This window comes from Tamandua tetradactyla, chromosome 4 (genome assembly GCF_023851605.1).
Source record: "Tamandua tetradactyla isolate mTamTet1 chromosome 4, mTamTet1.pri, whole genome shotgun sequence".
In the NCBI taxonomy this organism is placed as follows: Eukaryota; Metazoa; Chordata; class Mammalia; order Pilosa; family Myrmecophagidae; genus Tamandua; species Tamandua tetradactyla.
In genome coordinates, this window is record NC_135330.1 from 176,458,993 (window position 1) to 176,469,756 (window position 10,764).

Here is a 10,764-nt window from a genome sequence, read left to right on the forward strand (position 1 = left end):
GAATTTTAGGCTCTCTGATGGAACCCAAACAAAATAAAACAACAACAACAACAAAACAGTGAATTCTGAAGACCAATAACGTTGCTGTTAAAAGGAAGAATTTTGGAATCAGAAAGGCCTGAGTTTGAGTCCTTGTTTAGTTTCTATAGAGTATAGGTCTCTCATCTGGAAAATGGCACAGTGCTAGATATGTGTAGAATGCTTAATAATAGTGGCTACAAATGGGAATATTCTAATTCTAAATGTCTAAATTAGAGTTAAGGTACTCAACTGATTATATGAATTTATACTGTAGTTTCTTCATAAACCTGTTCACCTTTTTAAAAAATTGACTTGACTGTCAGTTTGACTCAGATATTCACATATTCCTGTCTCATTTCTCTCACTCCAAATATTAAGATTTCATCTTCACTATTCCATGTTCAAAAGTGATCCAATGAGAATGGGTGACAATGCAGATCAAAAACGCAGGGAAGTATGTTGCCTGCAATCAGGGCATTTGCACCTGCAGCGATGTTTTTCACACTAGAGTTGAAGAATCTGCATTGTGACTTAACCTAATACACAGAAATCGGATGCTCTCACTTTAGAATAATAAAACGTTAAAGGCAGACCAAATTAAAACTTTAAACAACTTAAACCTTTAAACACATTTAATTAAAATTTAAATACATCTAGTCTGTTTTGTAGGATATTATGCCAAGGAGTTAATTCTCAGGCTCTGATCAGATCCTTTTTGTAGGACTGATGTAAACTCCTAATTTCATGCTACTTTTCCCTTCAGTTTTATCAACCCATAGTCTTCATGTCTCCTTTCCCACCAAGAGCCACAGCTAGTCTCTTCTGTGGTCATTCTGGCCAACAGCCAGTCCCCTTGCTAGGCTGTTCATGGGGATTGGTCCGGTCTGGTTTTTTAGACATCTTTCTCTGGGTGTCAAACTCTGTTCCGTGAAAACTGTACACAACATTTTAAATTGGTAGGGCTTTGAGGTTTTTCTTTGGTTCTTATCCTAGTGGAATTGTTCATGATCTTCATTGTTATTGTTATTATTATTATATTTTAGGAATGTGTTTAGAAAGACACAGGTAACTCTAAGGGGAACCCAAAAACCTGAGCTTGCTAACTTAATTGTTATTTTTAAAGTTTTTTTTAGCATTTAAAAAATTTTTTTATAGAAGTTGTACGTTTACAGAAAAATTTTATAAATAATACAGCGTTGCATATCTGCTCCCTGCCCCCATTTTGAAACTTTGCATTACTGTGGCACCTTTGCTACAATTGCTGCAAGAATATTAAAACTGGCTGCGGCGGTGGCGCTGGAGGAGCGTGAGCTTGAGTGGTGGGGTTACCCCTGCAGGCGGTGAGAGGCCGGGGCCCAGCTCCAGCGAGCAGGCAAGGCACGGGCTCCAGGGCTATCCGCGGGCCCCTCAGGGTGCCTGGGCTCCGCGGCTCCGCGGTGAGGGAGGTGGGGAAGCTGGTGTCTGGCTCCCGCCGTGATGGCACGGACGTGGCCCCGGACACGGAGCTGATGCACAAGTTCAGCTGCCTGGCCTCCTCCGACAAGGACGCGCTCAGCTCCGGGTTCCAGCGGCTGCTCGGCCTTCAGCTCAACCCCCGCCCCTGGCTGCACCTTCTTCCCGAACACGACCCTACTGCAACCTGCAAGCAGGGATTGCGCCCCATATGACTTTGAGAGCCCAAACATCAGTGCGCCCTCAGTGTCCTTTGTTGGAGGTGTCACCTTAGGAGTTGGGGAATCCATTCCTCCGGCTACTCAGTTTAATAATAACATGGCGAATCCAGAATTCTGGGGCCGAGGCCTGCCCTCCCCGGGCGTGTCTTAAATACGTTGGAGACCGATTTGGACACAGGGACCTGGTGACGGTGAGATCGCTAGAGCCCAAGAGATTGCAGATGTCGCTGTCTAGATGAGCAGCCCCCCCCCCCCAGCAGAAATGCCCCGGGGGCAGCCGCGGGTGTGCGTGCTACAGGGCGCCCCGGTGGGCAAGCCTCTGGGTGAGTCTTGCGTGCAGGTGATGAACATTTAGGAGAAACGCGGCAGCTGCCATCTTTTGAAACCCAGTTCAACACACAGCCACAGCGCAAGGCAGGGCGAAACGTCAACCCGCTGGCCTCTCCCAGAAATAACCGAGAATCAGATGAAAAGAACCTAAGAGACCTTGGGGGTTCCGGGTTGGACTCCATCAGCAAAAACACATGGGCTCCTGCTCGTGACCAAACTGAGTTGTCCCCCAGCAGTCACTCAATCACCTTATCAGCCGTGACTTAGTATAAGGTAGGTGCCCTCGGAGAAGAGGAGAAGGTGGTGGGTCTTGGGATTTGTGATGCCCCTTCATGGCAAACCAGAACCTGGAGGAAGTTCTTTAAGATTGCTCAGCCGGTAGTGTCGACACAAAAACCTACCCCATATACTGTGTCCTCAAATCTTCTCGTCCTGTGGATGTTGTTTCATCCACATTTATAATCTACTTCTGTCTCTTTGCCCTCGTTTGGGCATTAAAAGAATGAAGTTCTTGTTTTACATTTAGTATTCAAAAAATGAGTCAGAATATCAGCAGCCAGGCTTCCGGTGTAAATGTATGCTAAGCTTAGAGTAACAATACCCAGAAACCTTAGCAATCTGTTCCTACTTTGTTATTTTTGGCTTTGGGTAGGTTTTTTATTTTTTATTTTTGTTTTGAGGAAAAAAGGCAAGCTCAATGGTTTATCCTAAATATTGTTGTTGGGCTTTCACTATATTGACCCAATATGCATGTCTTTTTGTTGCTGTCTTTTCAGAACCTATGGTCCAGAGTGACCCAAGTGATTTTTTGACTTGTCACATGTGAGGAATGAGAGTCCTTTTTTCAGTTAATAATTATTTGAAATTTTCTGATTTTTACAAGACACTCTTGGAGGTGTTTGCCTTCTTTATCTTGCTAATTTGTACTAGCTAGTTCAACAGTGTCTTCCGTGCATTGCTAAGCTGGTGATGGTTCCTGGTTATTCTCTTTGGCTTGTTGAAAAAAGCCCTGATATTAAGAGCTTTCTGTGGTAGATGGTTCATGTGGCAGGATCCTGTGAGCATTCTGGTGCATCCTTCTTGATCAATAATACTGTGATTTTAGGCCCAGCACCCTACCTAATATAATCAGATAAACTGTTATGTCTGTCCTGGCTTCATGTTGACATTTACTGCCAGAATTTGGAAAAATAAAGTTGATGCTTGAGGGGAAAAAATATTAAATTTGTACTCTTAACTGTGATTCATAGTTTACATAGGTATATTTTTGTCCCATATCACTCCCTATTAGTAACACCTTGAATTAGTGTGGTGTGTTTGTTATAATTCATGAAAGAATATTTTTATACTTGCATTATTATTTATAGTTCATCACTTACAATAGGGTTCACTGTGTTATACAGTCTTATGCTTTATCTTTTACTTTTTTTCTAGTAATATATGTATGACCTGAAATTTCCCCTTTTAACCACATTCACATATATAAGTCAGTGCTGTTAATTGTACTGATATTTTTGTGCAACCATTACCACCATTCATTTAAAAACTTTACAATAGACCTAAATAGAAATTCTGTACAAATTAAGTATTAATTCCCCATTCTCTATCCCAAGCCAAGCCCTCGTAACTTATATTCTAGATTCTAACTCTATGATTTGCTTATTCCAATTATTTCAGATTAGTGAGATCATATAATATTTGTCTTTTTGTGACTGGCTTATTTTAGTCAGTGTAATGTCTTCAAGGCTTATCCATGTTGTCACATATATGAGGACTTGATTACTTTTTTTTTAACTTTTTTTATTAATTAAAAAATTTAACAAACAAAACAAAACATTAAGATATCATTCCATTCTACATATACAATCAGTAATTCTTTTTTTTAACTTTTTTATTAATTAAAAAATTAACAAACAAAACATTAAGATATCATTCCATTCTACATATACAATCAGTCATTCTTAATATCATCACATAGTTGCATATTCATCATTTCTTAGAACATTTGCATCGATTTAGAAAAAGAAATAAAAAGACAACAGAAAAAGAAATAAAACGATAACAGAGAAAAAAAAGATTATACATACCATACCCCTTACCCCTCGCTTTCATTTACCACTAGCATTTCAAACTAAATTTATTTTAACATTTGTTCCCCCTATTATTTATTTTTATTCCATATGTTCTACTCTTCTGTTGATATAGTAGCTAAAAGGATCATCAGACACAAGGTTTTCAGATTCACAGTGTCTCATTGTGTAAGCTATATCATTGTTCAATCATCATCAAGAAACATGGCTACTGGAACACAGCTCTACATTTTCAGGCAGTTCCCTCCAGCCTTTCCACTACATCTTGAACAACAAGGTGATATCTACATAATGCATAAGAATAACCTCCAGGATAACCTCTCAACTCTGTTTGGAATCTCTCAGCCATTGACACTTTGTCTCATTTCACTGTTCCCCCTTTGGTCGAGAAGGTTCTCTCAATCCCTTGATGTTAATTCTCAGCTCATTCTAGGGTTTTTCTCAGTCCCTTGATGCTGAGTCTCGGCTCATTCCAGGTTCTCTGTCCCACGTTGCCAGGAAGGTCTACACCCCTGGGAGTCATGTCCCATGCAGAGAGGGGGAGGGTGGTGAGACTGCTCGTCATGTTGGCTGGAGAGAGAGGCCACATCTGAGCAACAAAAGAGGCTCTCTTGGGGGTGACTCTTAGGCCTAAATTTTAAGTAGGCTTGACCTATCCTTTGTGGGGTTAAGTTTCATATGAACAAACGCCAAGACTGGGGGCTCAGCCTATAGCCTTGGTTGTCCACACTGCTTGTGAGAATATCAAGAATTCAACTTGGGGAAGTTGAATTTCTCCCCACTCTCACCATTCCCTGAAGGGGGCTTGCAAATACTTTTCCAGTCACTGATCAAATCATTCTGGGATTCATCGGGGCATCACTCTGGACAAACCAATAAAATCTCATGTGCTACCTGAGATTCCAAGTACTTATGACATTCGATCAAACTATCTACATGAGTTATATTAGGAAATGCCCTAGTCAAAATATAAATTTTGTAACAAATAAACATTTTTTGCTTTAGTCTCACACATAAGGTGACATTTTAAAGTATTAATTATCATCTATTTTCAGCACCCTGCAATAATGACATCTCTTTGTTCTTCCTCATGCAAAAACATTTTTAAAATTTGTACATTGTACATTTCACTATTATTATATAATCTAGGCATTCCTAGATTATACCATCTCGATTTTTACCATCTATCTTTCTTTGTGATTTCATTTATGTCTCCAGCCCTCCTCGCTCTATCAGTCTCACATGCAGCTTCATTCAGTGTTTTAACATAATTACATTACAGTTAGGTAGTACTGTGCTGTCTGTCCATTTCTGAGTTTTTATATTCAGTCCTGTTGCACAATCTGTATCCCTTCAGCTCCAATTACCCAATATCTTACCCTATGTCTCTCTCCTGATGGTCTTTGTTACCAAGGAAATATTCCAAGTTTATTCACTAATGTCAGTTCACATCAGTGAGAACATACAGTATTTGTCCTTTTGTTTCTGGCTAATCACACTCAGCATAATGTCCTTAAGGTCCATTCATGTTGTTACATACTTCATAACTTTATTCTGTCTTACAGCTGCATAATATTCCATCTTATGTAAATGTCACAGTTTGTTTAGTCAACTGTCTGTTGATGGTCATTTTGGCTGTTTCCATCTCTTGGTAATTGTTAATAATGCTGCTATAAACATTGGTATGTAAATGTCCATTTGTGTCCTTGGCCTTGTGTCCTTAGAGTAGAGACAGCATATAGATAGGTCCTGTTTTTTAATCCATTCTGCCAGACTATGCCTTTGATTGGAGAGTTTAATCCATTAACATTCAGTGTTATTACTGCATGGGTAGTACTTTCTACTATTTTGCCTTCTGGATTTTATATGTCATATCTAATTTTCCTTCTTTTTACCTTTACTCATAGTCTTCCTTTCTACACTCTTCTCCACACCTCTCTCTTCTGTCTTTGTATCTGTCTTTAGCGTTCCCTTTAGTATTTCTTGCAGAGCTGGTCTCTTGGTCAGAAATTCTCTCAGTGATTTTTTGTCTGAAAATGTTTTAATTTCTCCCTCATTTTTGAAGGACAATTTTGCTGGATATAGAAGTCTTGGTTGGCAGTTTTTCTCTTTTAGTAATTTAAATATATTACCCCACTGTCTTCTCGCCTCCATGGTTTCTGCTGAGAGATCTGTGCATAGTCTTATTGGGCTTCCCTTGTATGTGATGGATTGCTTTTCTCTTGCTGCTTTCAAGATCCTCTCTTTCTCTTTGACCTCTGACATTCTGATTATTAAATCTCTTGGAGTATGTCTATTTGGATCTATTCTCTTTGGAGTACGCTACACTTCTTGGATCTGTAATTTTAAGTCTTTCATAAGAGTTGGGAAATTTTCAGTGATAATTTCCTCCATTAGTTTTTCTCCTCCTTTTCCCTTCTCTTCTCCTTCTGGGACACCCACAACATGTATATTCATGTGCTTCATATTGTCTTTCAATTCCCTGAGTCCCTGCTCATATTTTTCCATTTTTTTTTCCTATAGTTTCTGTTTCTTGTCGGATTTCAGATGTTCCGTCCTCCAGTTTTGAAATCCTATGTTCTGTCTCTCGAAATCTACCATTGTAGGTTTCGATTGTTTTTTTCATCTCTTCTACTGTGTCTTTCATTCCCATAAGTTCTGTGATTTGTTTTTTCAGACTTTCAGTTTCTTCTTTTTTCTTCTTTCCTTGTGTTCTGGTTTGCTAGCTGCTGGGATGCAACACATCAGAGACGGATTGGCTTTTAATAAAAGGGGATTTATTTTGTTGGTTCTTCAGAGGAAAGGCAGCTAACTTTCCACTGAGGCTCTTTTCTTACGTGGAAGGCACAGGATGGTCTCTGCTGGTCTTCTCTCCAGGCCCCTGGGTTCCAACAACTTTCCCCGGGGTGACTTCTCCAAAGGCCTGGGCTGAGCTGCAAGTGCTGTGATGAGGAATGCTGAGCTGCTAGACTGTGCTACATTGCGTTCTCTCATTTAAGCACAAGCCAATTAAGTTAAACGTCACTCATTGCAGCAGACACGCCTCCTAGCCGACTGCGGATGTAATTAGCAACAGATGAGATTCACCTACCATTGGCTCATGTCCACAGCAACAGAACTAGGTGCTTTCACCTGGCCAAGTTGACAACTGAATCTAACTACCACACCTTGCCTTCTTTATATCCTCCCTCAATTCATTGATTTGGTTTTTGATGAGGTTTTCCATTTCTGTTTGTGCATTCTGAATTAATTGTTTCAGCTCCTGTATGTCATTTGAATTTTTGGTTTGTTCCTTTGACTGGGCCATATCTTCAATTTTCCTAGTGTGATTTGTTATTTTTTGCTGGCGTCTAGGCATTTAATTACCTTAATTAGTTTATTCTGGAGATTGCTTTCACTTCTTTTATCTAGGGTTTTCTTGCTGGATGAATTTGTTGTCTATCTGTTCTTTGACATTCCGTTCAGTTTTATCTGGACCTTTAGCTTAAGTTTTGTTTAACAGAGGAGAATTTTTCAGTTCTTGTTTTCTTGTTTCTTGCCCTGCTTGTGTGGTGTCTTCCTCCCCTCCCACGCTTAGGAGGGTCTATTTATATATTATATACCCCAGCCAGATTTTCCCAGACCAAACTGGCCTCCTATCAGGAGGGAAGAGTCACCTTCGTCGGTTTTCCCTGAGGGTGAGACCCAGCAGGTTTAAAGACTTTCCTGTGAAGTCTCTGGACTCTGTTTTTCTTATCCTGCCCTGTGTGTGGTGCTTGTCTGACTGCAGGTCCCACCAGCGTAAGATGATGCGGTACCTTTAACTTTGGCAGACTCTCCCTGCTGGGGGTGTGGTGGAGACAGAGGAGAGGTTGTAGGCTGGTTTTAATGGCTTCAAATTACCAAGCCCTGGGGTCTGAATTCCTTGATGGAGGGATTCCACCTGAGTTGGGCTTCACCCCTTCCCTGGGGAAGGCACAGGCTCCAGACAAGCCCCTAAAAGAGCTCACTTCTGCCTATGCCTGGGGCAGTTGCAGCCTGAAAAGTCCTGCCGCTGTATCCAGAGACAGTCAAGCCTTTGTAGATACACAGCCACAAAAACCTCTGTTTCCTTCTTTTGTTTTTCCCCTTTTTCTGTCAGTCCTGCCCCCTTGGCCCTGGGGCAAAAATGAGCAACCTCCGCTTTGATCAGGTTCACCTAAGCTGGGAGCCTATTTTTAGTAGTCAGAATTTGTTAATTAGTTCCACAATTGGCATTTGATTGTTCCCAGTCCCTGCTGTTGGTAAAGTCCTTTCCTTTCCCCTTGGGAAGCAGCCTGTGGGGGTGGGGCGCCAGCCACCGCAGCTTTGGGAACCCACGGCTCTGGGGGGTGCTCGCAGCTGGTCCAGCTGGTCCAGACTAGGGCACACTGTGTGTCCGGTCACCGACATGGCCCCAGGAGCTGCTCTGCACTGCCTCCGGCCATCTAGTAGTTGTTTTGGAGGACGAACCAAAACGCGCACGTTGTCAAGCCACCATCTTGACCCCTTTGATTACTTTTTATGGCTGAATAATATTTCATTGAATGTATATCCCATATTTTGTTTATCTGTTCATTAGTTGATGTACACTTGGATTGCTTCCATCTTTTGGCAACTGTGAATAATACCACTATGAACATCTGTGTGAAAATATCTGTTCGGTTCCTTTCTTTCAGTTCTTTTGGGTATATACCTAGTAGAGGGATTGTCAGGTTGTAAGGTAGTTTTATACTTAGCTTTCTGATGAATTGCCCCACTGTTTTCCACAGCGGATACACCATTTTACAGTCCCACTGGAAAGGAATGAAAGTTCCTATTTCCGTATATCCTTTCTGACACGTATAATTTTCTGTTTCATTTATTTATTTTTAATTTTTGTGTGGGTCTCCTGGCATGATAGGCAAGAACTCTGCCACTGAGCCACCATTGCACCGCCCTATTTATTATTATTATTTTTTAACAACAGCCCTTCTAGTGAGTGTGAGTTGGTTTCTCATTGTGGTTTTGACTTGCATTTCCCTAATAGCTTGTATGTTGAGCATCTTTTCATGTTCTTTTTAACCACTTGTAAACCTCTTTAGAGAAATGTCTGTTTATGTCTTTTATCCATTTTAAATTGGGTTGTTTATCTTTTTATTGTTGAGTTGTAGGATAACTTTATATATTACGGATATTAAACCCTTATCAGATATGTGGTTTCCAAATGTTTTTCCCCATTGAATAGGTTCTATTCACTTTCAGGATAAAATCCTTGGATGCATAAAAGTTTTTCATTTTGATGAGGTCCTTTTTTTTTCCTTTGGTTGCTTGTGCTTTGGGAGTAAAGTCTAAGAAATAATTACCTAAGACAAGATCCTGAAGATACTGCCCTATATTTTTTTTCTGGGAATTTTATCATCCTGATTCTTATAGTTAGGTCTTTGATCCATTTTGAGTTAATTTTGGAATATGGTATGAGATAGGGATCCTCCTTCATTCTTTTGCATAAGGTATCCCATTTCCCGAGTGCCATTTGTTGAAGAGAGGTTTCTTTTCTAATTGACAAGGATTTGGCAGCCTTGTCAGAAATCAGTCGGCCACAGATGTGAGGATCTATTTCTGAACTCTCAATTTTATTCCATTGGTCTTTACATCCATTCTTGTGCCAGTATCATGCTGTCTTAAAGTATCCTCCCTCCCACCCTTTATTTCCTGTCCCTGGCTTCTTCTCATCCTGGGAAACTAGAGGAGGTCAAGTCAGAAGTCTGTTTTGCATTTAGGGGGTCCGGCTAACACAAACTGGATAGAGTGCGTGCACCTCTAGCTAACAGTTCATTTTTCTTCCTGAGGGCCCATTTGTATGTAGCACACAGCACACCTCGGCGGTGTGTGTTCCGCCCTGGTCTCGCCTGTGCCTGGATATGTGTGGGGCTCACACTTCTGCATGAGTGGCTCTTGAGTCTGCCTCTGTAGCTGGAAGGACCCGGGCTGTGCTGCCTCTCCCCAACTCTCATGTTAGCTGGGACCAAGTGAGGGGAGTGGGATACTGGCTGGTGGGTTTAGGTCAGAAATCTCCTACCTGTTCTTGGAGATAATTTTTCTTGTTCTTCAACTCAGAATTTTGTAGAGTTGTTCTCCAGTTGCTGTCTTCCTCCAGAGTTCCAAGCAAGTAGGATTTGCCCTTTCCATTTGTTGATTCTGAGGGGAGATTTTCCCAGGGGATGTCTTACATCTCCAGGTTGATAACATCACCCCCTAACTGCTTTGTGATTAACTGGGCTACCTGTAAGACTGTTAAAAGCAATGGATTGGTAATATTTCCTCTCGCAAATATAATTCATCCTAATACAGATAATAGAGAAAAGCACGGATTCTGTCACAGGTAATAATCTAACTATAAATGTGTGTCAACAGTGTATACAGACTTGGTTGTACCTAAAGATTCAGAAAAATAGTCACAGTTTCAGTAAGTTAAAATATAAAATTGCGAAAGCTGTAATAAGCATTGAATTCATCAGACAAACAGATACCCTGCAGTGGCATTTTACCAGCTTTAGCTGATACAGGTAGAGAGCCACCTCTCATAATAATGACATTCTTGTTCTGGGTAAAGTTGTAAAAAGAAGAAGCTTTGTTTTATTTAACTCTCTTTTTCTTCCTTTTGCTTAAAT

At 40.7% G+C, this 10,764-nt stretch overlaps 1 pseudogene; it reads left to right on the top strand.

Moving 5' to 3' along the window:
* The first annotated feature begins 442 nt into the window (after positions 1-442).
* Positions 443-2,291, top strand: LOC143679660 (protein ILRUN pseudogene; annotated as a pseudogene).
* The last annotated feature ends 8,473 nt before the right edge of the window (positions 2,292-10,764 follow it).